Source organism: Triturus cristatus, chromosome 4_1 (assembly GCF_964204655.1).
Source record: "Triturus cristatus chromosome 4_1, aTriCri1.1, whole genome shotgun sequence".
NCBI classification, from domain to species: Eukaryota; Metazoa; Chordata; class Amphibia; order Caudata; family Salamandridae; genus Triturus; species Triturus cristatus.
The window spans coordinates 150054240-150074694 of NC_140585.1; the positions used below are offsets into that span (position 1 = coordinate 150054240).

Genomic DNA, 20455 nt, shown 5'->3' on the forward strand with positions numbered 1-20455 from the left:
TCAGGACTAAAAATAAGGTTACATTTACTGAAGAAATTTCAAATGCTTGAAATATCAATTCATTATTATATTCTAGTGTGTTTGGTACCTTCTTCAGGTAACCATCTTAAGAAACATAGCGTTAGTTGGGACACTGCCAAATTTTGATTAGGTGATTTTGAGGTTTGCTGTATCAGAGCCTGGATAGCTCAGTCGGTAGAGCATCAGACTTTTAATCTGAGGGTCCAGGGTTCAAGTCCCTGTTCAGGCGGTTTGTTTAAAGAAAATGTACTCTAATGACATGCTCTTTTCAGGATCCAATGAACGAGTAGTCCCATTAGAGTAATTGCAAGTTACTCTTAATGGAGCCATTAAATACCCATCGGTCGTGTACCATTTGACAAGAGTTAAGAAGACTTACCGCAACGGTATCATGTCGTTTGAGATGTTGATTATCTTTTCCCCAATTCAATGTTCAAAATGGAACCCTGCTTATAGTTTCCAAATCACTTTATAAAGTTGGTCAACCGCTGATAGCTCATCTTTTTATTTGAGAATTTCTGTTCACCTTGTTGAATCAGGTTGGATCTCTGGTGCAATGGATAGCGGCTTGGGGTTCTAGGCGAATGTAGAGAAAGCATTCAAAGTCTTTGGGTTGGAATACTAGCTGGGTCAGTTTTATCCCTCCTTTATCTTATAACTAATTGAAACAGTAACAAACAATGCCTGCTTCTGCATAACCAGAGACATTTACCAAAACGGCAGTGAAAGAAAGTCTATTTAAACAGACACTGTTTGCTTTGAAAATGTTGCATAATCTATGCCCAAGAGTAAATTTCCAGTTATACTGCTGGACATGTAATTTAGTACCTAGTAATAGTATTTGGCCTTTTACTAATTTCACAATGTCAATTTAGAGACATGATTTCTAAGTCAGCCGAAAATGAGATAGAACGAATTTCAGGATTTAAAATAGATTACGTGTGCTGCTGAAATTTCAAATGCTTGAAATATCAATTAATTATTAAACTCTACATATTTGATTGCTAATATATGTAACCATATTAAGAATTAAAGTGTAGGTTGGTGTGCGTCCACATCATTTTTAGCTGATTTTTAGTTGCAGTGTTGCAGAGCCTGGATAGCTCAGTCGGTAGAGCATCAGACTTTTAATCTGAGGGTCCAGGGTTCAAGTCCCTGTTCAGGCGGTCGGCTACTTTAAAGAAAAAGTATTCTGATTGTACATTCTTTTTGTGTTCCACTGCATGATGAATAAGATATTCCATTACCAAAATTAAAAAAAAACGTCTTTCATGGAGAAGTGAAAAACCCATCTGTCTCATATATCAGATGACGATACACTAAACTTAAGTTTTATGCAGACTTACCAACTGTATCATGTAGTTTGACACGGTGAATAACTTTTACCCAATTCAATATTCAAAATATAGCCATGGTTATAGTATCCAATGAACTTTATAAAGTTGATCAACAGCTCAAAGCTCATTATTTCATTTCTGAATATCTGTGCACCTCACTCAAGCAGATTGGCTCTGTGGCGCAATGGATAGCGCATTGGACTTCTAGGTGAATGTCAAGAAGGTATTCAAAGGCTGTGGGTTCGAATCCCACCAGAGTCAGTTTTATCCCTGTTTATTTCATAACTATTTAAAGAAGTTATAAGCGATGCATGCATGCTTCTGCTTCACCAAAATCATTTGCTAAAAAAGGTCAGTAAAAGGAAGTCTATTTTAAAGAGACACCGTTCAATTTGGGTAATCTATGCAGAAGAGGAAATTGTCAGCTGTACTGATGAAAATATAATTTACTCGGAAGTAAGATTTTGGGCCCTTCCTTAATTTTACCATGTCAATAAACACATATGAATTTGACGTCAGCAAAAAAATGAGATAGTAGCAACTTCAGGACTAAAAATAAGGTTACATTTACTGAAGAAATTTCAAATGCTTGAAATATCAATTCATTATTATATTCTAGTGTATTTGGTACCTTCTTCAGGTAACCATCTTAAGAAACATAGCGTTAGTTGGGACACTGCCAAATTTTGATTAGGTGATTTTGAGGTTTGCTGTATCAGAGTCTGGATAGCTCAGTCGGTAGAGCATCAGACTTTTAATCTGAGGGTCCAGGGTTCAAGTCCCCGTTCAGGCGGTAGGCTACTTTAAAGAAAAAGTATTCTGATTGTACATTCTTTTTGTGTTCCACTGCATGATGAATAAGATATTCCATTACCAAAATTAAAAAAAAATGTCTTTCATGGAGAAGTGAAAAACCCATCTGTCTCATATATCAGATGATGATACACTAAACTTAAGTTGTATGCAGACTTACCAACTGTATCATGTAGTTTGACACGGTGAATAACTTTTACCCAATTCAATATTCAAAATATAGCCATGGTTATAGTATCCAATGAACTTTATAAAGTTGATCAACAGCTCAAAGCTCATTATTTCATTTCTGAATATCTGTGCACCTCACTCAAGCAGATTGGCTCTGTGGCGCAATGGATAGCGCATTGGTCTTCTAGGTGAATGTCAAGAAGGTATTCAAAGGCTGTGGGTTCGAATCCCACCAGAGTCAGTTTTATCCCTGTGTATTTCATAACTATTTAAAGAAGTTATAAGCGATGCATGCATGCTTCTGCTTCACCAAAATCATTTGCTAAAAAAGGTCAGTAAAAGGAAGTCTATTTTAAAGAGACACCGTTCAATTTGGGTAATCTATGCAGAAGAGGAAATTGTCAGCTGTACTGATGAAAATATAATTTACTCGGAAGTAAGATTTTGGGCCCTTCCTTAATTTTACCATGTCAATAAACACATATGAATTTGACGTCAGCAAAAAAATGAGATAGTAGCAACTTCAGGACTAAAAATAAGGTTACATTTACTGAAGAAATTTCAAATGCTTGAAATATCAATTCATTATTATATTCTAGTGTATTTGGTACCTTCTTCAGGTAACCATCTTAAGAAACATAGCGTTAGTTGGGACACTGCCAAATTTTGATTAGGTGATTTTGAGGTTTGCTGTATCAGAGCCTGGATAGCTCAGTCGGTAGAGCATCAGACTTTTAATCTGAGGGTCCAGGGTTCAAGTCCTTGTTCAGGCGGTTTGTTTAAAGAAAATGTACTCTAATGACATGCTCTTTTCAGGATCCAATGAACGAGTAGTCCCATTAGAGTAATTGCAAGTTACTCTTAATGGAGCCATTAAATACCCATCGGTCGTGTACCATTTGACAAGAGTTAAGAAGACTTACCGCAACGGTATCATGTCGTTTGAGATGTTGATTATCTTTTCCCCAATTCAATGTTCAAAATGGAACCCTGCTTATAGTTTCCAAATCACTTTATAAAGTTGGTCAACCGCTGATAGCTCATCTTTTTATTTGAGAATTTCTGTTCACCTTGTTGAATCAGGTTGGATCTCTGGTGCAATGGATAGCGGCTTGGGGTTCTAGGCGAATGTAGAGAAAGCATTCAAAGTCTTTGGGTTGGAATACTAGCTGGGTCAGTTTTATCCCTCCTTTATCTTATAACTAATTGAAACAGTAACAAACAATGCCTGCTTCTGCATAACCAGAGACATTTACCAAAACGGCAGTGAAAGAAAGTCTATTTAAACAGACACTGTTTGCTTTGAAAATGTTGCATAATCTATGCCCAAGAGTAAATTTCCAGTTATACTGCTGGACATGTAATTTAGTACCTAGTAATAGTATTTGGCCTTTTACTAATTTCACAATGTCAATTTAGAGACATGATTTCTAAGTCAGCCGAAAATGAGATAGAACGAATTTCAGGATTTAAAATAGATTACGTGTGCTGCTGAAATTTCAAATGCTTGAAATATCAATTAATTATTAAACTCTACATATTTGATTGCTAATATATGTAACCATATTAAGAATTAAAGTGTAGGTTGGTGTGCGTCCACATCATTTTTAGCTGGTTTTTAGTTGCAGTGTTGCAGAGCCTGGATAGCTCAGTCGGTAGAGCATCAGACTTTTAATCTGAGGGTCCAGGGTTCAAGTCCCTGTTCAGGCGGTCGGCTACTTTAAAGAAAAAGTATTCTGATTGTACATTCTTTTTGTGTTCCACTGCATGATGAATAAGATATTCCATTACCAAAATTAAAAAAAAACGTCTTTCATGGAGAAGTGAAAAACCCATCTGTCTCATATATCAGATGACGATACACTAAACTTAAGTTGTATGCAGACTTACCAACTGTATCATGTAGTTTGACACGGTGAATAACTTTTACCCAATTCAATATTCAAGATATAGCCATGGTTATAGTATCCAATGAACTTTATAAAGTTGATCAACAGCTCAAAGCTCATTATTTCATTTCTGAATATCTGTGCACCTCATTCAAGCAGATTGGCTCTGTGGCGCAATGGATAGCGCATTGAACTTCTAGGTGAATGTCAAGAAGGTATTCAAAGGCTGTGGTTCGAATCCCACCAGAGTCAGTTTTATCCCTGTTTATTTCATAACTATTTAAAGAAGTTATAAGCGATGCATGCATGCTTCTGCTTCACCAAAATCATTTGCTAAAAAAGGTCAGTAAAAGGAAGTCTATTTTAAAGAGACACCGTTCAATTTGGGTAATCTATGCAGAAGAGGAAATTGTCAGCTGTACTGATGAAAATATAATTTACTCGGAAGTAAGATTTTGGGCCCTTCCTTAATTTTACCATGTCAATAAACACATATGAATTTGACGTCAGCAAAAAAATGAGATAGTAGCAACTTCAGGACTAAAAATAAGGTTACATTTACTGAAGAAATTTCAAATGCTTGAAATATCAATTCATTATTATATTCTAGTGTGTTTGGTACCTTCTTCAGGTAACCATCTTAAGAAACATAGCGTTAGTTGGGACACTGCCAAATTTTGATTAGGTGATTTTGAGGTTTGCTGTATCAGAGCCTGGATAGCTCAGTCGGTAGAGCATCAGACTTTTAATCTGAGGGTCCAGGGTTCAAGTCCCTGTTCAGGCGGTTTGTTTAAAGAAAATGTACTCTAATGACATGCTCTTTTCAGGATCCAATGAACGAGTAGTCCCATTAGAGTAATTGCAAGTTACTCTTAATGGAGCCATTAAATACCCATCGGTCGTGTACCATTTGACAAGAGTTAAGAAGACTTACCGCAACGGTATCATGTCGTTTGAGATGTTGATTATCTTTTCCCCAATTCAATGTTCAAAATGGAACCCTGCTTATAGTTTCCAAATCACTTTATAAAGTTGGTCAACCGCTGATAGCTCATCTTTTTATTTGAGAATTTCTGTTCACCTTGTTGAATCAGGTTGGATCTCTGGTGCAATGGATAGCGGCTTGGGGTTCTAGGCGAATGTAGAGAAAGCATTCAAAGTCTTTGGGTTGGAATACTAGCTGGGTCAGTTTTATCCCTCCTTTATCTTATAACTAATTGAAACAGTAACAAACAATGCCTGCTTCTGCATAACCAGAGACATTTACCAAAACGGCAGTGAAAGAAAGTCTATTTAAACAGACACTGTTTGCTTTGAAAATGTTGCATAATCTATGCCCAAGAGTAAATTTCCAGTTATACTGCTGGACATGTAATTTAGTACCTAGTAATAGTATTTGGCCTTTTACTAATTTCACAATGTCAATTTAGAGACATGATTTCTAAGTCAGCCGAAAATGAGATAGAACGAATTTCAGGATTTAAAATAGATTACGTGTGCTGCTGAAATTTCAAATGCTTGAAATATCAATTAATTATTAAACTCTACATATTTGATTGCTAATATATGTAACCATATTAAGAATTAAAGTGTAGGTTGGTGTGCGTCCACATCATTTTTAGCTGATTTTTAGTTGCAGTGTTGCAGAGCCTGGATAGCTCAGTCGGTAGAGCATCAGACTTTTAATCTGAGGGTCCAGGGTTCAAGTCCCTGTTCAGGCGGTCGGCTACTTTAAAGAAAAAGTATTCTGATTGTACATTCTTTTTGTGTTCCACTGCATGATGAATAAGATATTCCATTACCAAAATTAAAAAAAAACGTCTTTCATGGAGAAGTGAAAAACCCATCTGTCTCATATATCAGATGACGATACACTAAACTTAAGTTTTATGCAGACTTACCAACTGTATCATGTAGTTTGACACGGTGAATAACTTTTACCCAATTCAATATTCAAAATATAGCCATGGTTATAGTATCCAATGAACTTTATAAAGTTGATCAACAGCTCAAAGCTCATTATTTCATTTCTGAATATCTGTGCACCTCACTCAAGCAGATTGGCTCTGTGGCGCAATGGATAGCGCATTGGACTTCTAGGTGAATGTCAAGAAGGTATTCAAAGGCTGTGGGTTCGAATCCCACCAGAGTCAGTTTTATCCCTGTTTATTTCATAACTATTTAAAGAAGTTATAAGCGATGCATGCATGCTTCTGCTTCACCAAAATCATTTGCTAAAAAAGGTCAGTAAAAGGAAGTCTATTTTAAAGAGACACCGTTCAATTTGGGTAATCTATGCAAAAGAGGAAATTGTCAGCTGTACTGATGAAAATATAATTTACTCGGAAGTAAGATTTTGGGCCCTTCCTTAATTTTACCATGTCAATAAACACATATGAATTTGACGTCAGCAAAAAAATGAGATAGTAGCAACTTCAGGACTAAAAATAAGGTTACATTTACTGAAGAAATTTCAAATGCTTGAAATATCAATTCATTATTATATTCTAGTGTATTTGGTACCTTCTTCAGGTAACCATCTTAAGAAACATAGCGTTAGTTGGGACACTGCCAAATTTTGATTAGGTGATTTTGAGGTTTGCTGTATCAGAGTCTGGATAGCTCAGTCGGTAGAGCATCAGACTTTTAATCTGAGGGTCCAGGGTTCAAGTCCCCGTTCAGGCGGTAGGCTACTTTAAAGAAAAAGTATTCTGATTGTACATTCTTTTTGTGTTCCACTGCATGATGAATAAGATATTCCATTACCAAAATTAAAAAAAAATGTCTTTCATGGAGAAGTGAAAAACCCATCTGTCTCATATATCAGATGATGATACACTAAACTTAAGTTGTATGCAGACTTACCAACTGTATCATGTAGTTTGACACGGTGAATAACTTTTACCCAATTCAATATTCAAAATATAGCCATGGTTATAGTATCCAATGAACTTTATAAAGTTGATCAACAGCTCAAAGCTCATTATTTCATTTCTGAATATCTGTGCACCTCACTCAAGCAGATTGGCTCTGTGGCGCAATGGATAGCGCATTGGTCTTCTAGGTGAATGTCAAGAAGGTATTCAAAGGCTGTGGGTTCGAATCCCACCAGAGTCAGTTTTATCCCTGTGTATTTCATAACTATTTAAAGAAGTTATAAGCGATGCATGCATGCTTCTGCTTCACCAAAATCATTTGCTAAAAAAGGTCAGTAAAAGGAAGTCTATTTTAAAGAGACACCGTTCAATTTGGGTAATCTATGCAGAAGAGGAAATTGTCAGCTGTACTGATGAAAATATAATTTACTCGGAAGTAAGATTTTGGGCCCTTCCTTAATTTTACCATGTCAATAAACACATATGAATTTGACGTCAGCAAAAAAATGAGATAGTAGCAACTTCAGGACTAAAAATAAGGTTACATTTACTGAAGAAATTTCAAATGCTTGAAATATCAATTCATTATTATATTCTAGTGTATTTGGTACCTTCTTCAGGTAACCATCTTAAGAAACATAGCGTTAGTTGGGACACTGCCAAATTTTGATTAGGTGATTTTGAGGTTTGCTGTATCAGAGCCTGGATAGCTCAGTCGGTAGAGCATCAGACTTTTAATCTGAGGGTCCAGGGTTCAAGTCCCTGTTCAGGCGGTTTGTTTAAAGAAAATGTACTCTAATGACATGCTCTTTTCAGGATCCAATGAACGAGTAGTCCCATTAGAGTAATTGCAAGTTACTCTTAATGGAGCCATTAAATACCCATCGGTCGTGTACCATTTGACAAGAGTTAAGAAGACTTACCGCAACGGTATCATGTCGTTTGAGATGTTGATTATCTTTTCCCCAATTCAATGTTCAAAATGGAACCCTGCTTATAGTTTCCAAATCACTTTATAAAGTTGGTCAACCGCTGATAGCTCATCTTTTTATTTGAGAATTTCTGTTCACCTTGTTGAATCAGGTTGGATCTCTGGTGCAATGGATAGCGGCTTGGGGTTCTAGGCGAATGTAGAGAAAGCATTCAAAGTCTTTGGGTTGGAATACTAGCTGGGTCAGTTTTATCCCTCCTTTATCTTATAACTAATTGAAACAGTAACAAACAATGCCTGCTTCTGCATAACCAGAGACATTTACCAAAACGGCAGTGAAAGAAAGTCTATTTAAACAGACACTGTTTGCTTTGAAAATGTTGCATAATCTATGCCCAAGAGTAAATTTCCAGTTATACTGCTGGACATGTAATTTAGTACCTAGTAATAGTATTTGGCCTTTTACTAATTTCACAATGTCAATTTAGAGACATGATTTCTAAGTCAGCCGAAAATGAGATAGAACGAATTTCAGGATTTAAAATAGATTACGTGTGCTGCTGAAATTTCAAATGCTTGAAATATCAATTAATTATTAAACTCTACATATTTGATTGCTAATATATGTAACCATATTAAGAATTAAAGTGTAGGTTGGTGTGCGTCCACATCATTTTTAGCTGATTTTTAGTTGCAGTGTTGCAGAGCCTGGATAGCTCTGTCGGTAGAGCATCAGACTTTTAATCTGAGGGTCCAGGGTTCAAGTCCCTCTTCAGGCGGTCGGCTACTTTAAAGAAAAAGTATTCTGATTGTACATTCTTTTTGTGTTCCACTGCATGATGAATAAGATATTCCATTACCAAAATTAAAAAAAAACGTCTTTCATGGAGAAGTGAAAAACCCATCTGTCTCATATATCAGATGACGATACACTAAACTTAAGTTTTATGCAGACTTACCAACTGTATCATGTAGTTTGACACGGTGAATAACTTTTACCCAATTCAATATTCAAAATATAGCCATGGTTATAGTATCCAATGAACTTTATAAAGTTGATCAACAGCTCAAAGCTCATTATTTCATTTCTGAATATCTGTGCACCTCACTCAAGCAGATTGGCTCTGTGGCGCAATGGATAGCGCATTGGACTTCTAGGTGAATGTCAAGAAGGTATTCAAAGGCTGTGGGTTCGAATCCCACCAGAGTCAGTTTTATCCCTGTTTATTTCATAACTATTTAAAGAAGTTATAAGCGATGCATGCATGCTTCTGCTTCACCAAAATCATTTGCTAAAAAAGGTCAGTAAAAGGAAGTCTATTTTAAAGAGACACCGTTCAATTTGGGTAATCTATGCAGAAGAGGAAATTGTCAGCTGTACTGATGAAAATATAATTTACTCGGAAGTAAGATTTTGGGCCCTTCCTTAATTTTACCATGTCAATAAACACATATGAATTTGACGTCAGCAAAAAAATGAGATAGTAGCAACTTCAGGACTAAAAATAAGGTTACATTTACTGAAGAAATTTCAAATGCTTGAAATATCAATTCATTATTATATTCTAGTGTATTTGGTACCTTCTTCAGGTAACCATCTTAAGAAACATAGCGTTAGTTGGGACGCTGCCAAATTTTGATTAGGTGATTTTGAGGTTTGCTGTATCAGAGCCTGGATAGCTCAGTCGGTAGAGCATCAGACTTTTAATCTGAGGGTCCAGGGTTCAAGTTCCCGTTCAGGCGGTAGGCTACTTTAAAGAAAAAGTATTCTGATTGTACATTCTTTTTGTGTTCCACTGCATGATGAATAAGATATTCCATTACCAAAATTAAAAAAAAATGTCTTTCATGGAGAAGTGAAAAACCCATCTGTCTCATATATCAGATGATGATACACTAAACTTAAGTTGTATGCAGACTTACCAACTGTATCATGTAGTTTGACACGGTGAATAACTTTTACCCAATTCAATATTCAAAATATAGCCATGGTTATAGTATCCAATGAACTTTATAAAGTTGATCAACAGCTCAAAGCTCATTATTTCATTTCTGAATATCTGTGCACCTCACTCAAGCAGATTGGCTCTGTGGCGCAATGGATAGCGCATTGGACTTCTAGGTGAATGTCAAGAAGGTATTCAAAGGCTGTGGGTTCGAATCCCACCAGAGTCAGTTTTATCCCTGTGTATTTCATAACTATTTAAAGAAGTTATAAGCGATGCATGCATGCTTCTGCTTCACCAAAATCATTTGCTAAAAAAGGTCAGTAAAAGGAAGTCTATTTTAAAGAGACACCGTTCAATTTGGGTAATCTATGCAGAAGAGGAAATTGTCAGCTGTACTGATGAAAATATAATTTACTCGGAAGTAAGATTTTGGGCCCTTCCTTAATTTTACCATGTCAATAAACACATATGAATTTGACGTCAGCAAAAAAATGAGATAGTAGCAACTTCAGGACTAAAAATAAGGTTACATTTACTGAAGAAATTTCAAATGCTTGAAATATCAATTCATTATTATATTCTAGTGTATTTGGTACCTTCTTCAGGTAACCATCTTAAGAAACATAGCGTTAGTTGGGACACTGCCAAATTTTGATTAGGTGATTTTGAGGTTTGCTGTATCAGAGCCTGGATAGCTCAGTCGGTAGAGCATCAGACTTTTAATCTGAGGGTCCAGGGTTCAAGTCCCTGTTCAGGCGGTTTGTTTAAAGAAAATGTACTCTAATGACATGCTCTTTTCAGGATCCAATGAACGAGTAGTCCCATTAGAGTAATTGCAAGTTACTCTTAATGGAGCCATTAAATACCCATCGGTCGTGTACCATTTGACAAGAGTTAAGAAGACTTACCGCAACGGTATCATGTCGTTTGAGATGTTGATTATCTTTTCCCCAATTCAATGTTCAAAATGGAACCCTGCTTATAGTTTCCAAATCACTTTATAAAGTTGGTCAACCGCTGATAGCTCATCTTTTTATTTGAGAATTTCTGTTCACCTTGTTGAATCAGGTTGGATCTCTGGTGCAATGGATAGCGGCTTGGGGTTCTAGGCGAATGTAGAGAAAGCATTCAAAGTCTTTGGGTTGGAATACTAGCTGGGTCAGTTTTATCCCTCCTTTATCTTATAACTAATTGAAACAGTAACAAACAATGCCTGCTTCTGCATAACCAGAGACATTTACCAAAACGGCAGTGAAAGAAAGTCTATTTAAACAGACACTGTTTGCTTTGAAAATGTTGCATAATCTATGCCCAAGAGTAAATTTCCAGTTATACTGCTGGACATGTAATTTAGTACCTAGTAATAGTATTTGGCCTTTTACTAATTTCACAATGTCAATTTAGAGACATGATTTCTAAGTCAGCCGAAAATGAGATAGAACGAATTTCAGGATTTAAAATAGATTACGTGTGCTGCTGAAATTTCAAATGCTTGAAATATCAATTAATTATTAAACTCTACATATTTGATTGCTAATATATGTAACCATATTAAGAATTAAAGTGTAGGTTGGTGTGCGTCCACATCATTTTTAGCTGATTTTTAGTTGCAGTGTTGCAGAGCCTGGATAGCTCAGTCGGTAGAGCATCAGACTTTTAATCTGAGGGTCCAGGGTTCAAGTCCCTGTTCAGGCGGTCGGCTACTTTAAAGAAAAAGTATTCTGATTGTACATTCTTTTTGTGTTCCACTGCATGATGAATAAGATATTCCATTACCAAAATTAAAAAAAAACGTCTTTCATGGAGAAGTGAAAAACCCATCTGTCTCATATATCAGATGACGATACACTAAACTTAAGTTGTATGCAGACTTACCAACTGTATCATGTAGTTTGACACGGTGAATAACTTTTACCCAATTCAATATTCAAGATATAGCCATGGTTATAGTATCCAATGAACTTTATAAAGTTGATCAACAGCTCAAAGCTCATTATTTCATTTCTGAATATCTGTGCACCTCATTCAAGCAGATTGGCTCTGTGGCGCAATGGATAGCGCATTGAACTTCTAGGTGAATGTCAAGAAGGTATTCAAAGGCTGTGGTTCGAATCCCACCAGAGTCAGTTTTATCCCTGTTTATTTCATAACTATTTAAAGAAGTTATAAGCGATGCATGCATGCTTCTGCTTCACCAAAATCATTTGCTAAAAAAGGTCAGTAAAAGGAAGTCTATTTTAAAGAGACACCGTTCAATTTGGGTAATCTATGCAGAAGAGGAAATTGTCAGCTGTACTGATGAAAATATAATTTACTCGGAAGTAAGATTTTGGGCCCTTCCTTAATTTTACCATGTCAATAAACACATATGAATTTGACGTCAGCAAAAAAATGAGATAGTAGCAACTTCAGGACTAAAAATAAGGTTACATTTACTGAAGAAATTTCAAATGCTTGAAATATCAATTCATTATTATATTCTAGTGTGTTTGGTACCTTCTTCAGGTAACCATCTTAAGAAACATAGCGTTAGTTGGGACACTGCCAAATTTTGATTAGGTGATTTTGAGGTTTGCTGTATCAGAGCCTGGATAGCTCAGTCGGTAGAGCATCAGACTTTTAATCTGAGGGTCCAGGGTTCAAGTCCCTGTTCAGGCGGTTTGTTTAAAGAAAATGTACTCTAATGACATGCTCTTTTCAGGATCCAATGAACGAGTAGTCCCATTAGAGTAATTGCAAGTTACTCTTAATGGAGCCATTAAATACCCATCGGTCGTGTACCATTTGACAAGAGTTAAGAAGACTTACCGCAACGGTATCATGTCGTTTGAGATGTTGATTATCTTTTCCCCAATTCAATGTTCAAAATGGAACCCTGCTTATAGTTTCCAAATCACTTTATAAAGTTGGTCAACCGCTGATAGCTCATCTTTTTATTTGAGAATTTCTGTTCACCTTGTTGAATCAGGTTGGATCTCTGGTGCAATGGATAGCGGCTTGGGGTTCTAGGCGAATGTAGAGAAAGCATTCAAAGTCTTTGGGTTGGAATACTAGCTGGGTCAGTTTTATCCCTCCTTTATCTTATAACTAATTGAAACAGTAACAAACAATGCCTGCTTCTGCATAACCAGAGACATTTACCAAAACGGCAGTGAAAGAAAGTCTATTTAAACAGACACTGTTTGCTTTGAAAATGTTGCATAATCTATGCCCAAGAGTAAATTTCCAGTTATACTGCTGGACATGTAATTTAGTACCTAGTAATAGTATTTGGCCTTTTACTAATTTCACAATGTCAATTTAGAGACATGATTTCTAAGTCAGCCGAAAATGAGATAGAACGAATTTCAGGATTTAAAATAGATTACGTGTGCTGCTGAAATTTCAAATGCTTGAAATATCAATTAATTATTAAACTCTACATATTTGATTGCTAATATATGTAACCATATTAAGAATTAAAGTGTAGGTTGGTGTGCGTCCACATCATTTTTAGCTGATTTTTAGTTGCAGTGTTGCAGAGCCTGGATAGCTCAGTCGGTAGAGCATCAGACTTTTAATCTGAGGGTCCAGGGTTCAAGTCCCTGTTCAGGCGGTCGGCTACTTTAAAGAAAAAGTATTCTGATTGTACATTCTTTTTGTGTTCCACTGCATGATGAATAAGATATTCCATTACCAAAATTAAAAAAAAACGTCTTTCATGGAGAAGTGAAAAACCCATCTGTCTCATATATCAGATGACGATACACTAAACTTAAGTTTTATGCAGACTTACCAACTGTATCATGTAGTTTGACACGGTGAATAACTTTTACCCAATTCAATATTCAAAATATAGCCATGGTTATAGTATCCAATGAACTTTATAAAGTTGATCAACAGCTCAAAGCTCATTATTTCATTTCTGAATATCTGTGCACCTCACTCAAGCAGATTGGCTCTGTGGCGCAATGGATAGCGCATTGGACTTCTAGGTGAATGTCAAGAAGGTATTCAAAGGCTGTGGGTTCGAATCCCACCAGAGTCAGTTTTATCCCTGTTTATTTCATAACTATTTAAAGAAGTTATAAGCGATGCATGCATGCTTCTGCTTCACCAAAATCATTTGCTAAAAAAGGTCAGTAAAAGGAAGTCTATTTTAAAGAGACACCGTTCAATTTGGGTAATCTATGCAGAAGAGGAAATTGTCAGCTGTACTGATGAAAATATAATTTACTCGGAAGTAAGATTTTGGGCCCTTCCTTAATTTTACCATGTCAATAAACACATATGAATTTGACGTCAGCAAAAAAATGAGATAGTAGCAACTTCAGGACTAAAAATAAGGTTACATTTACTGAAGAAATTTCAAATGCTTGAAATATCAATTCATTATTATATTCTAGTGTATTTGGTACCTTCTTCAGGTAACCATCTTAAGAAACATAGCGTTAGTTGGGACACTGCCAAATTTTGATTAGGTGATTTTGAGGTTTGCTGTATCAGAGTCTGGATAGCTCAGTCGGTAGAGCATCAGACTTTTAATCTGAGGGTCCAGGGTTCAAGTCCCCGTTCAGGCGGTAGGCTACTTTAAAGAAAAAGTATTCTGATTGTACATTCTTTTTGTGTTCCACTGCATGATGAATAAGATATTCCATTACCAAAATTAAAAAAAAATGTCTTTCATGGAGAAGTGAAAAACCCATCTGTCTCATATATCAGATGATGATACACTAAACTTAAGTTGTATGCAGACTTACCAACTGTATCATGTAGTTTGACACGGTGAATAACTTTTACCCAATTCAATATTCAAAATATAGCCATGGTTATAGTATCCAATGAACTTTATAAAGTTGATCAACAGCTCAAAGCTCATTATTTCATTTCTGAATATCTGTGCACCTCACTCAAGCAGATTGGCTCTGTGGCGCAATGGATAGCGCATTGGACTTCTAGGTGAATGTCAAGAAGGTATTCAAAGGCTGTGGGTTCGAATCCCACCAGAGTCAGTTTTATCCCTGTGTATTTCATAACTATTTAAAGAAGTTATAAGCGATGCATGCATGCTTCTGCTTCACCAAAATCATTTGCTAAAAAAGGTCAGTAAAAGGAAGTCTATTTTAAAGAGACACCGTTCAATTTGGGTAATCTATGCAGAAGAGGAAATTGTCAGCTGTACTGATGAAAATATAATTTACTCGGAAGTAAGATTTTGGGCCCTTCCTTAATTTTACCATGTCAATAAACACATATGAATTTGACGTCAGCAAAAAAATGAGATAGTAGCAACTTCAGGACTAAAAATAAGGTTACATTTACTGAAGAAATTTCAAATGCTTGAAATATCAATTCATTATTATATTCTAGTGTATTTGGTACCTTCTTCAGGTAACCATCTTAAGAAACATAGCGTTAGTTGGGACACTGCCAAATTTTGATTAGGTGATTTTGAGGTTTGCTGTATCAGAGCCTGGATAGCTCAGTCGGTAGAGCATCAGACTTTTAATCTGAGGGTCCAGGGTTCAAGTCCCTGTTCAGGCGGTTTGTTTAAAGAAAATGTACTCTAATGACATGCTCTTTTCAGGATCCAATGAACGAGTAGTCCCATTAGAGTAATTGCAAGTTACTCTTAATGGAGCCATTAAATACCCATCGGTCGTGTACCATTTGACAAGAGTTAAGAAGACTTACCGCAACGGTATCATGTCGTTTGAGATGTTGATTATCTTTTCCCCAATTCAATGTTCAAAATGGAACCCTGCTTATAGTTTCCAAATCACTTTATAAAGTTGGTCAACCGCTGATAGCTCATCTTTTTATTTGAGAATTTCTGTTCACCTTGTTGAATCAGGTTGGATCTCTGGTGCAATGGATAGCGGCTTGGGGTTCTAGGCGAATGTAGAGAAAGCATTCAAAGTCTTTGGGTTGGAATACTAGCTGGGTCAGTTTTATCCCTCCTTTATCTTATAACTAATTGAAACAGTAACAAACAATGCCTGCTTCTGCATAACCAGAGACATTTACCAAAACGGCAGTGAAAGAAAGTCTATTTAAACAGACACTGTTTGCTTTGAAAATGTTGCATAATCTATGCCCAAGAGTAAATTTCCAGTTATACTGCTGGACATGTAATTTAGTACCTAGTAATAGTATTTGGCCTTTTACTAATTTCACAATGTCAATTTAGAGACATGATTTCTAAGTCAGCCGAAAATGAGATAGAACGAATTTCAGGATTTAAAATAGATTACGTGTGCTGCTGAAATTTCAAATGCTTGAAATATCAATTAATTATTAAACTCTACATATTTGATTGCTAATATATGTAACCATATTAAGAATTAAAGTGTAGGTTGGTGTGCGTCCACATCATTTTTAGCTGATTTTTAGTTGCAGTGTTGCAGAGCCTGGATAGCTCAGTCGGTAGAGCATCAGACTTTTAATCTGAGGGTCCAGGGTTCAAGTCCCTGTTCAGGCGGTCGGCTACTTTAAAGAAAAAGTATTCTGATTGTACATTCTTTTTGTGTTCCACTGCATGATGAATAAGATATTCCATTACCAAAATTAAAAAAAAACGTCTTTCATGGAGAAGTGAAAAACCAATCTGTCTCATATATCAGATGACGATACACTAAACTTAAGTTGTATGCAGACTTACCAACTGTATCATGTAGTTTGACACGGTGAATAACTTTTACCCAATTCAATATTCAAGATATAGCCATGGTTATAGTATCCAATGAACTTTATAAAGTTGATCAACAGCTCAAAGCTCATTATTTCATTTCTGAATATCTGTGCACCTCATTCAAGCAGATTGGCTCTGTGGCGCAATGGATAGCGCATTGGACTTCTAGGTGAATGTCAAGAAGGTATTCAAAGGCTGTGGGTTCGAATCCCACCAGAGTCAGTTTTATCCCTGTTTATTTCATAACTATTTAAAGAAGTTATAAGCGATGCATGCATGCTTCTGCTTCACCAAAATCATTTGCTAAAAAAGGTCAGTAAAAGGAAGTCTATTTTAAAGAGACACCGTTCAATTTGGGTAATCTATGCAGAAGAGGAAATTGTCAGCTGTACTGATGAAAATATAATTTACTCGGAAGTAAGATTTTGGGCCCTTCCTTAATTTTACCATGTCAATAAACACATATGAATTTGACGTCAGCAAAAAAATGAGATAGTAGCAACTTCAGGACTAAAAATAAGGTTACATTTACTGAAGAAATTTCAAATGCTTGAAATATCAATTCATTATTATATTCTAGTGTGTTTGGTACCTTCTTCAGGTAACCATCTTAAGAAACATAGCGTTAGTTGGGACACTGCCAAATTTTGATTAGGTGATTTTGAGGTTTGCTGTATCAGAGCCTGGATAGCTCAGTCGGTAGAGCATCAGACTTTTAATCTGAGGGTCCAGGGTTCAAGTCCCTGTTCAGGCGGTTTGTTTAAAGAAAATGTACTCTAATGACATGCTCTTTTCAGGATCCAATGAACGAGTAGTCCCATTAGAGTAATTGCAAGTTACTCTTAATGGAGCCATTAAATACCCATCGGTCGTGTACCATTTGACAAGAGTTAAGAAGACTTACCGCAACGGTATCATGTCGTTTGAGATGTTGATTATCTTTTCCCCAATTCAATGTTCAAAATGGAACCCTGCTTATAGTTTCCAAATCACTTTATAAAGTTGGTCAACCGCTGATAGCTCATCTTTTTATTTGAGAATTTCTGTTCACCTTGTTGAATCAGGTTGGATCTCTGGTGCAATGGATAGCGGCTTGGGGTTCTAGGCGAATGTAGAGAAAGCATTCAAAGTCTTTGGGTTGGAATACTAGCTGGGTCAGTTTTATCCCTCCTTTATCTTATAACTAATTGAAACAGTAACAAACAATGCCTGCTTCTGCATAACCAGAGACATTTACCAAAACGGCAGTGAAAGAAAGTCTATTTAAACAGACACTGTTTGCTTTGAAAATGTTGCATAATCTATGCCCAAGAGTAAATTTCCAGTTATACTGCTGGACATGTAATTTAGTACCTAGTAATAGTATTTGGCCTTTTACTAATTTCACAATGTCAATTTAGAGACATGATTTCTAAGTCAGCCGAAAATGAGATAGAACGAATTTCAGGATTTAAAATAGATTACGTGTGCTGCTGAAATTTCAAATGCTTGAAATATCAATTAATTATTAAACTCTACATATTTGATTGCTAATATATGTAACCATATTAAGAATTAAAGTGTAGGTTGGTGTGCGTCCACATCATTTTTAGCTGATTTTTAGTTGCAGTGTTGCAGAGCCTGGATAGCTCAGTCGGTAGAGCATCAGACTTTTAATCTGAGGGTCCAGGGTTCAAGTCCCTGTTCAGGCGGTCGGCTACTTTAAAGAAAAAGTATTCTGATTGTACATTCTTTTTGTGTTCCACTGCATGATGAATAAGATATTCCATTACCAAAATTAAAAAAAAACGTCTTTCATGGAGAAGTGAAAAACCCATCTGTCTCATATATCAGATGACGATACACTAAACTTAAGTTGTATGCAGACTTACCAACTGTATCATGTAGTTTGACACGGTGAATAACTTTTACCCAATTCAATATTCAAGATATAGCCATGGTTATAGTATCCAATGAACTTTATAAAGTTGATCAACAGCTCAAAGCTCATTATTTCATTTCTGAATATCTGTGCACCTCATTCAAGCAGATTGGCTCTGTGGCGCAATGGATAGCGCATTGAACTTCTAGGTGAATGTCAAGAAGGTATTCAAAGGCTGTGGTTCGAATCCCACCAGAGTCAGTTTTATCCCTGTTTATTTCATAACTATTTAAAGAAGTTATAAGCGATGCATGCATGCTTCTGCTTCACCAAAATCATTTGCTAAAAAAGGTCAGTAAAAGGAAGTCTATTTTAAAGAGACACCGTTCAATTTGGGTAATCTATGCAGAAGAGGAAATTGTCAGCTGTACTGATGAAAATATAATTTACTCGGAAGTAAGATTTTGGGCCCTTCCTTAATTTTACCATGTCAATAAACACATATGAATTTGACGTCAGCAAAAAAATGAGATAGTAGCAACTTCAGGACTAAAAATAAGGTTACATTTACTGAAGAAATTTCAAATGCTTGAAATATCAATTCATTATTATATTCTAGTGTGTTTGGTACCTTCTTCAGGTAACCATCTTAAGAAACATAGCGTTAGTTGGGACACTGCCAAATTTTGATTAGGTGATTTTGAGGTTTGCTGTATCAGAGCCTGGATAGCTCAGTCGGTAGAGCATCAGACTTTTAATCTGAGGGTCCAGGGTTCAAGTCCCTGTTCAGGCGGTTTGTTTAAAGAAAATGTACTCTAATGACATGCTCTTTTCAGGATCCAATGAACGAGTAGTCCCATTAGAGTAATTGCAAGTTACTCTTAATGGAGCCATTAAATACCCATCGGTCGTGTACCATTTGACAAGAGTTAAGAAGACTTACCGCAACGGTATCATGTCGTTTGAGATGTTGATTATCTTTTCCCCAATTCAATGTTCAAAATGGAACCCTGCTTATAGTTTCCAAATCACTTTATAAAGTTGGTCAACCGCTGATAGCTCATCTTTTTATTTGAGAATTTCTGTTCACCTTGTTGAATCAGGTTGGATCTCTGGTGCAATGGATAGCGGCTTGGGGTTCTAGGCGAATGTAGAGAAAGCATTCAAAGTCTTTGGGTTGGAATACTAGCTGGGTCAGTTTTATCCCTCCTTTATCTTATAACTAATTGAAACAGTAACAAACAATGCCTGCTTCTGCATAACCAGAGACATTTACCAAAACGGCAGTGAAAGAAAGTCTATTTAAACAGACACTGTTTGCTTTGAAAATGTTGCATAATCTATGCCCAAGAGTAAATTTCCAGTTATACTGCTGGACATGTAATTTAGTACCTAGTAATAGTATTTGGCCTTTTACTAATTTCACAATGTCAATTTAGAGACATGATTTCTAAGTCAGCCGAAAATGAGATAGAACGAATTTCAGGATTTAAAATAGATTACGTGTGCTGCTGAAATTTCAAATGCTTGAAATATCAATTAATTATTAAACTCTACATATTTGATTGCTAATATATGTAACCATATTAAGAATTAAAGTGTAGGTTGGTGTGCGTCCACATCATTTTTAGCTGATTTTTAGTTGCAGTGTTGCAGAGCCTGGATAGCTCAGTCGGTAGAGCATCAGACTTTTAATCTGAGGGTCCAGGGTTCAAGTCCCTGTTCAGGCGGTCGGCTACTTTAAAGAAAAAGTATTCTGATTGTACATTCTTTTTGTGTTCCACTGCATGATGAATAAGATATTCCATTACCAAAATTAAAAAAAAACGTCTTTCATGGAGAAGTGAAAAACCCATCTGTCTCATATATCAGATGACGATACACTAAACTTAAGTTTTATGCAGACTTACCAACTGTATCATGTAGTTTGACACGGT

The 20455-nt window shown here is 36.1% G+C and overlaps 25 non-coding genes across 25 annotated transcripts; all 25 read left to right on the plus strand.

The window, feature by feature from the left end:
• Positions 1 to 177: 177 nt before the first annotated feature.
• TRNAK-UUU (transfer RNA lysine (anticodon UUU)) lies at positions 178 to 250 on the plus strand. Its single transcript has one exon. It is a non-coding gene; the product is annotated as a tRNA-Lys (tRNA).
• Positions 251 to 1114: 864 nt separating this feature from the next.
• TRNAK-UUU (transfer RNA lysine (anticodon UUU)) lies at positions 1115 to 1187 on the plus strand. The gene has a single exon. It is a non-coding gene; the product is annotated as a tRNA-Lys (tRNA).
• A 341-nt stretch (positions 1188 to 1528) lies between these two features.
• Positions 1529 to 1619, plus strand: TRNAR-UCU (transfer RNA arginine (anticodon UCU)). The gene is given in 2 exon segments: positions 1529 to 1565; positions 1584 to 1619. It is a non-coding gene; the product is annotated as a tRNA-Arg (tRNA).
• Positions 1620 to 2492: 873 nt separating this feature from the next.
• Positions 2493 to 2583, plus strand: TRNAR-UCU (transfer RNA arginine (anticodon UCU)). The gene is given in 2 exon segments: positions 2493 to 2529; positions 2548 to 2583. It is a non-coding gene; the product is annotated as a tRNA-Arg (tRNA).
• A 1396-nt stretch (positions 2584 to 3979) lies between these two features.
• TRNAK-UUU (transfer RNA lysine (anticodon UUU)) lies at positions 3980 to 4052 on the plus strand. The gene has a single exon. It is a non-coding gene; the product is annotated as a tRNA-Lys (tRNA).
• Positions 4053 to 4942: 890 nt separating this feature from the next.
• Positions 4943 to 5015, plus strand: TRNAK-UUU (transfer RNA lysine (anticodon UUU)). Its single transcript has one exon. It is a non-coding gene; the product is annotated as a tRNA-Lys (tRNA).
• An 864-nt stretch (positions 5016 to 5879) lies between these two features.
• TRNAK-UUU (transfer RNA lysine (anticodon UUU)) lies at positions 5880 to 5952 on the plus strand. Its single transcript has one exon. It is a non-coding gene; the product is annotated as a tRNA-Lys (tRNA).
• Positions 5953 to 6293: 341 nt separating this feature from the next.
• On the plus strand, positions 6294 to 6384 carry TRNAR-UCU (transfer RNA arginine (anticodon UCU)). Its single transcript is given in 2 exon segments — positions 6294 to 6330; positions 6349 to 6384. It is a non-coding gene; the product is annotated as a tRNA-Arg (tRNA).
• Positions 6385 to 7257: 873 nt separating this feature from the next.
• TRNAR-UCU (transfer RNA arginine (anticodon UCU)) lies at positions 7258 to 7348 on the plus strand. The gene is given in 2 exon segments: positions 7258 to 7294; positions 7313 to 7348. It is a non-coding gene; the product is annotated as a tRNA-Arg (tRNA).
• Positions 7349 to 7807: 459 nt separating this feature from the next.
• TRNAK-UUU (transfer RNA lysine (anticodon UUU)) lies at positions 7808 to 7880 on the plus strand. The gene has a single exon. It is a non-coding gene; the product is annotated as a tRNA-Lys (tRNA).
• A 1278-nt stretch (positions 7881 to 9158) lies between these two features.
• TRNAR-UCU (transfer RNA arginine (anticodon UCU)) lies at positions 9159 to 9249 on the plus strand. The gene is given in 2 exon segments: positions 9159 to 9195; positions 9214 to 9249. It is a non-coding gene; the product is annotated as a tRNA-Arg (tRNA).
• An 873-nt stretch (positions 9250 to 10122) lies between these two features.
• TRNAR-UCU (transfer RNA arginine (anticodon UCU)) lies at positions 10123 to 10213 on the plus strand. Its single transcript is given in 2 exon segments — positions 10123 to 10159; positions 10178 to 10213. It is a non-coding gene; the product is annotated as a tRNA-Arg (tRNA).
• Positions 10214 to 10672: 459 nt separating this feature from the next.
• Positions 10673 to 10745, plus strand: TRNAK-UUU (transfer RNA lysine (anticodon UUU)). Its single transcript has one exon. It is a non-coding gene; the product is annotated as a tRNA-Lys (tRNA).
• An 864-nt stretch (positions 10746 to 11609) lies between these two features.
• On the plus strand, positions 11610 to 11682 carry TRNAK-UUU (transfer RNA lysine (anticodon UUU)). Its single transcript has one exon. It is a non-coding gene; the product is annotated as a tRNA-Lys (tRNA).
• Positions 11683 to 12572: 890 nt separating this feature from the next.
• Positions 12573 to 12645, plus strand: TRNAK-UUU (transfer RNA lysine (anticodon UUU)). Its single transcript has one exon. It is a non-coding gene; the product is annotated as a tRNA-Lys (tRNA).
• Positions 12646 to 13509: 864 nt separating this feature from the next.
• TRNAK-UUU (transfer RNA lysine (anticodon UUU)) lies at positions 13510 to 13582 on the plus strand. The gene has a single exon. It is a non-coding gene; the product is annotated as a tRNA-Lys (tRNA).
• A 341-nt stretch (positions 13583 to 13923) lies between these two features.
• TRNAR-UCU (transfer RNA arginine (anticodon UCU)) lies at positions 13924 to 14014 on the plus strand. Its single transcript is given in 2 exon segments — positions 13924 to 13960; positions 13979 to 14014. It is a non-coding gene; the product is annotated as a tRNA-Arg (tRNA).
• Positions 14015 to 14887: 873 nt separating this feature from the next.
• On the plus strand, positions 14888 to 14978 carry TRNAR-UCU (transfer RNA arginine (anticodon UCU)). The gene is given in 2 exon segments: positions 14888 to 14924; positions 14943 to 14978. It is a non-coding gene; the product is annotated as a tRNA-Arg (tRNA).
• A 459-nt stretch (positions 14979 to 15437) lies between these two features.
• Positions 15438 to 15510, plus strand: TRNAK-UUU (transfer RNA lysine (anticodon UUU)). The gene has a single exon. It is a non-coding gene; the product is annotated as a tRNA-Lys (tRNA).
• An 864-nt stretch (positions 15511 to 16374) lies between these two features.
• TRNAK-UUU (transfer RNA lysine (anticodon UUU)) lies at positions 16375 to 16447 on the plus strand. Its single transcript has one exon. It is a non-coding gene; the product is annotated as a tRNA-Lys (tRNA).
• Positions 16448 to 16788: 341 nt separating this feature from the next.
• On the plus strand, positions 16789 to 16879 carry TRNAR-UCU (transfer RNA arginine (anticodon UCU)). The gene is given in 2 exon segments: positions 16789 to 16825; positions 16844 to 16879. It is a non-coding gene; the product is annotated as a tRNA-Arg (tRNA).
• Positions 16880 to 17338: 459 nt separating this feature from the next.
• TRNAK-UUU (transfer RNA lysine (anticodon UUU)) lies at positions 17339 to 17411 on the plus strand. Its single transcript has one exon. It is a non-coding gene; the product is annotated as a tRNA-Lys (tRNA).
• Positions 17412 to 18275: 864 nt separating this feature from the next.
• Positions 18276 to 18348, plus strand: TRNAK-UUU (transfer RNA lysine (anticodon UUU)). The gene has a single exon. It is a non-coding gene; the product is annotated as a tRNA-Lys (tRNA).
• Positions 18349 to 19238: 890 nt separating this feature from the next.
• Positions 19239 to 19311, plus strand: TRNAK-UUU (transfer RNA lysine (anticodon UUU)). The gene has a single exon. It is a non-coding gene; the product is annotated as a tRNA-Lys (tRNA).
• Positions 19312 to 20175: 864 nt separating this feature from the next.
• TRNAK-UUU (transfer RNA lysine (anticodon UUU)) lies at positions 20176 to 20248 on the plus strand. Its single transcript has one exon. It is a non-coding gene; the product is annotated as a tRNA-Lys (tRNA).
• Positions 20249 to 20455: the final 207 nt, after the last annotated feature.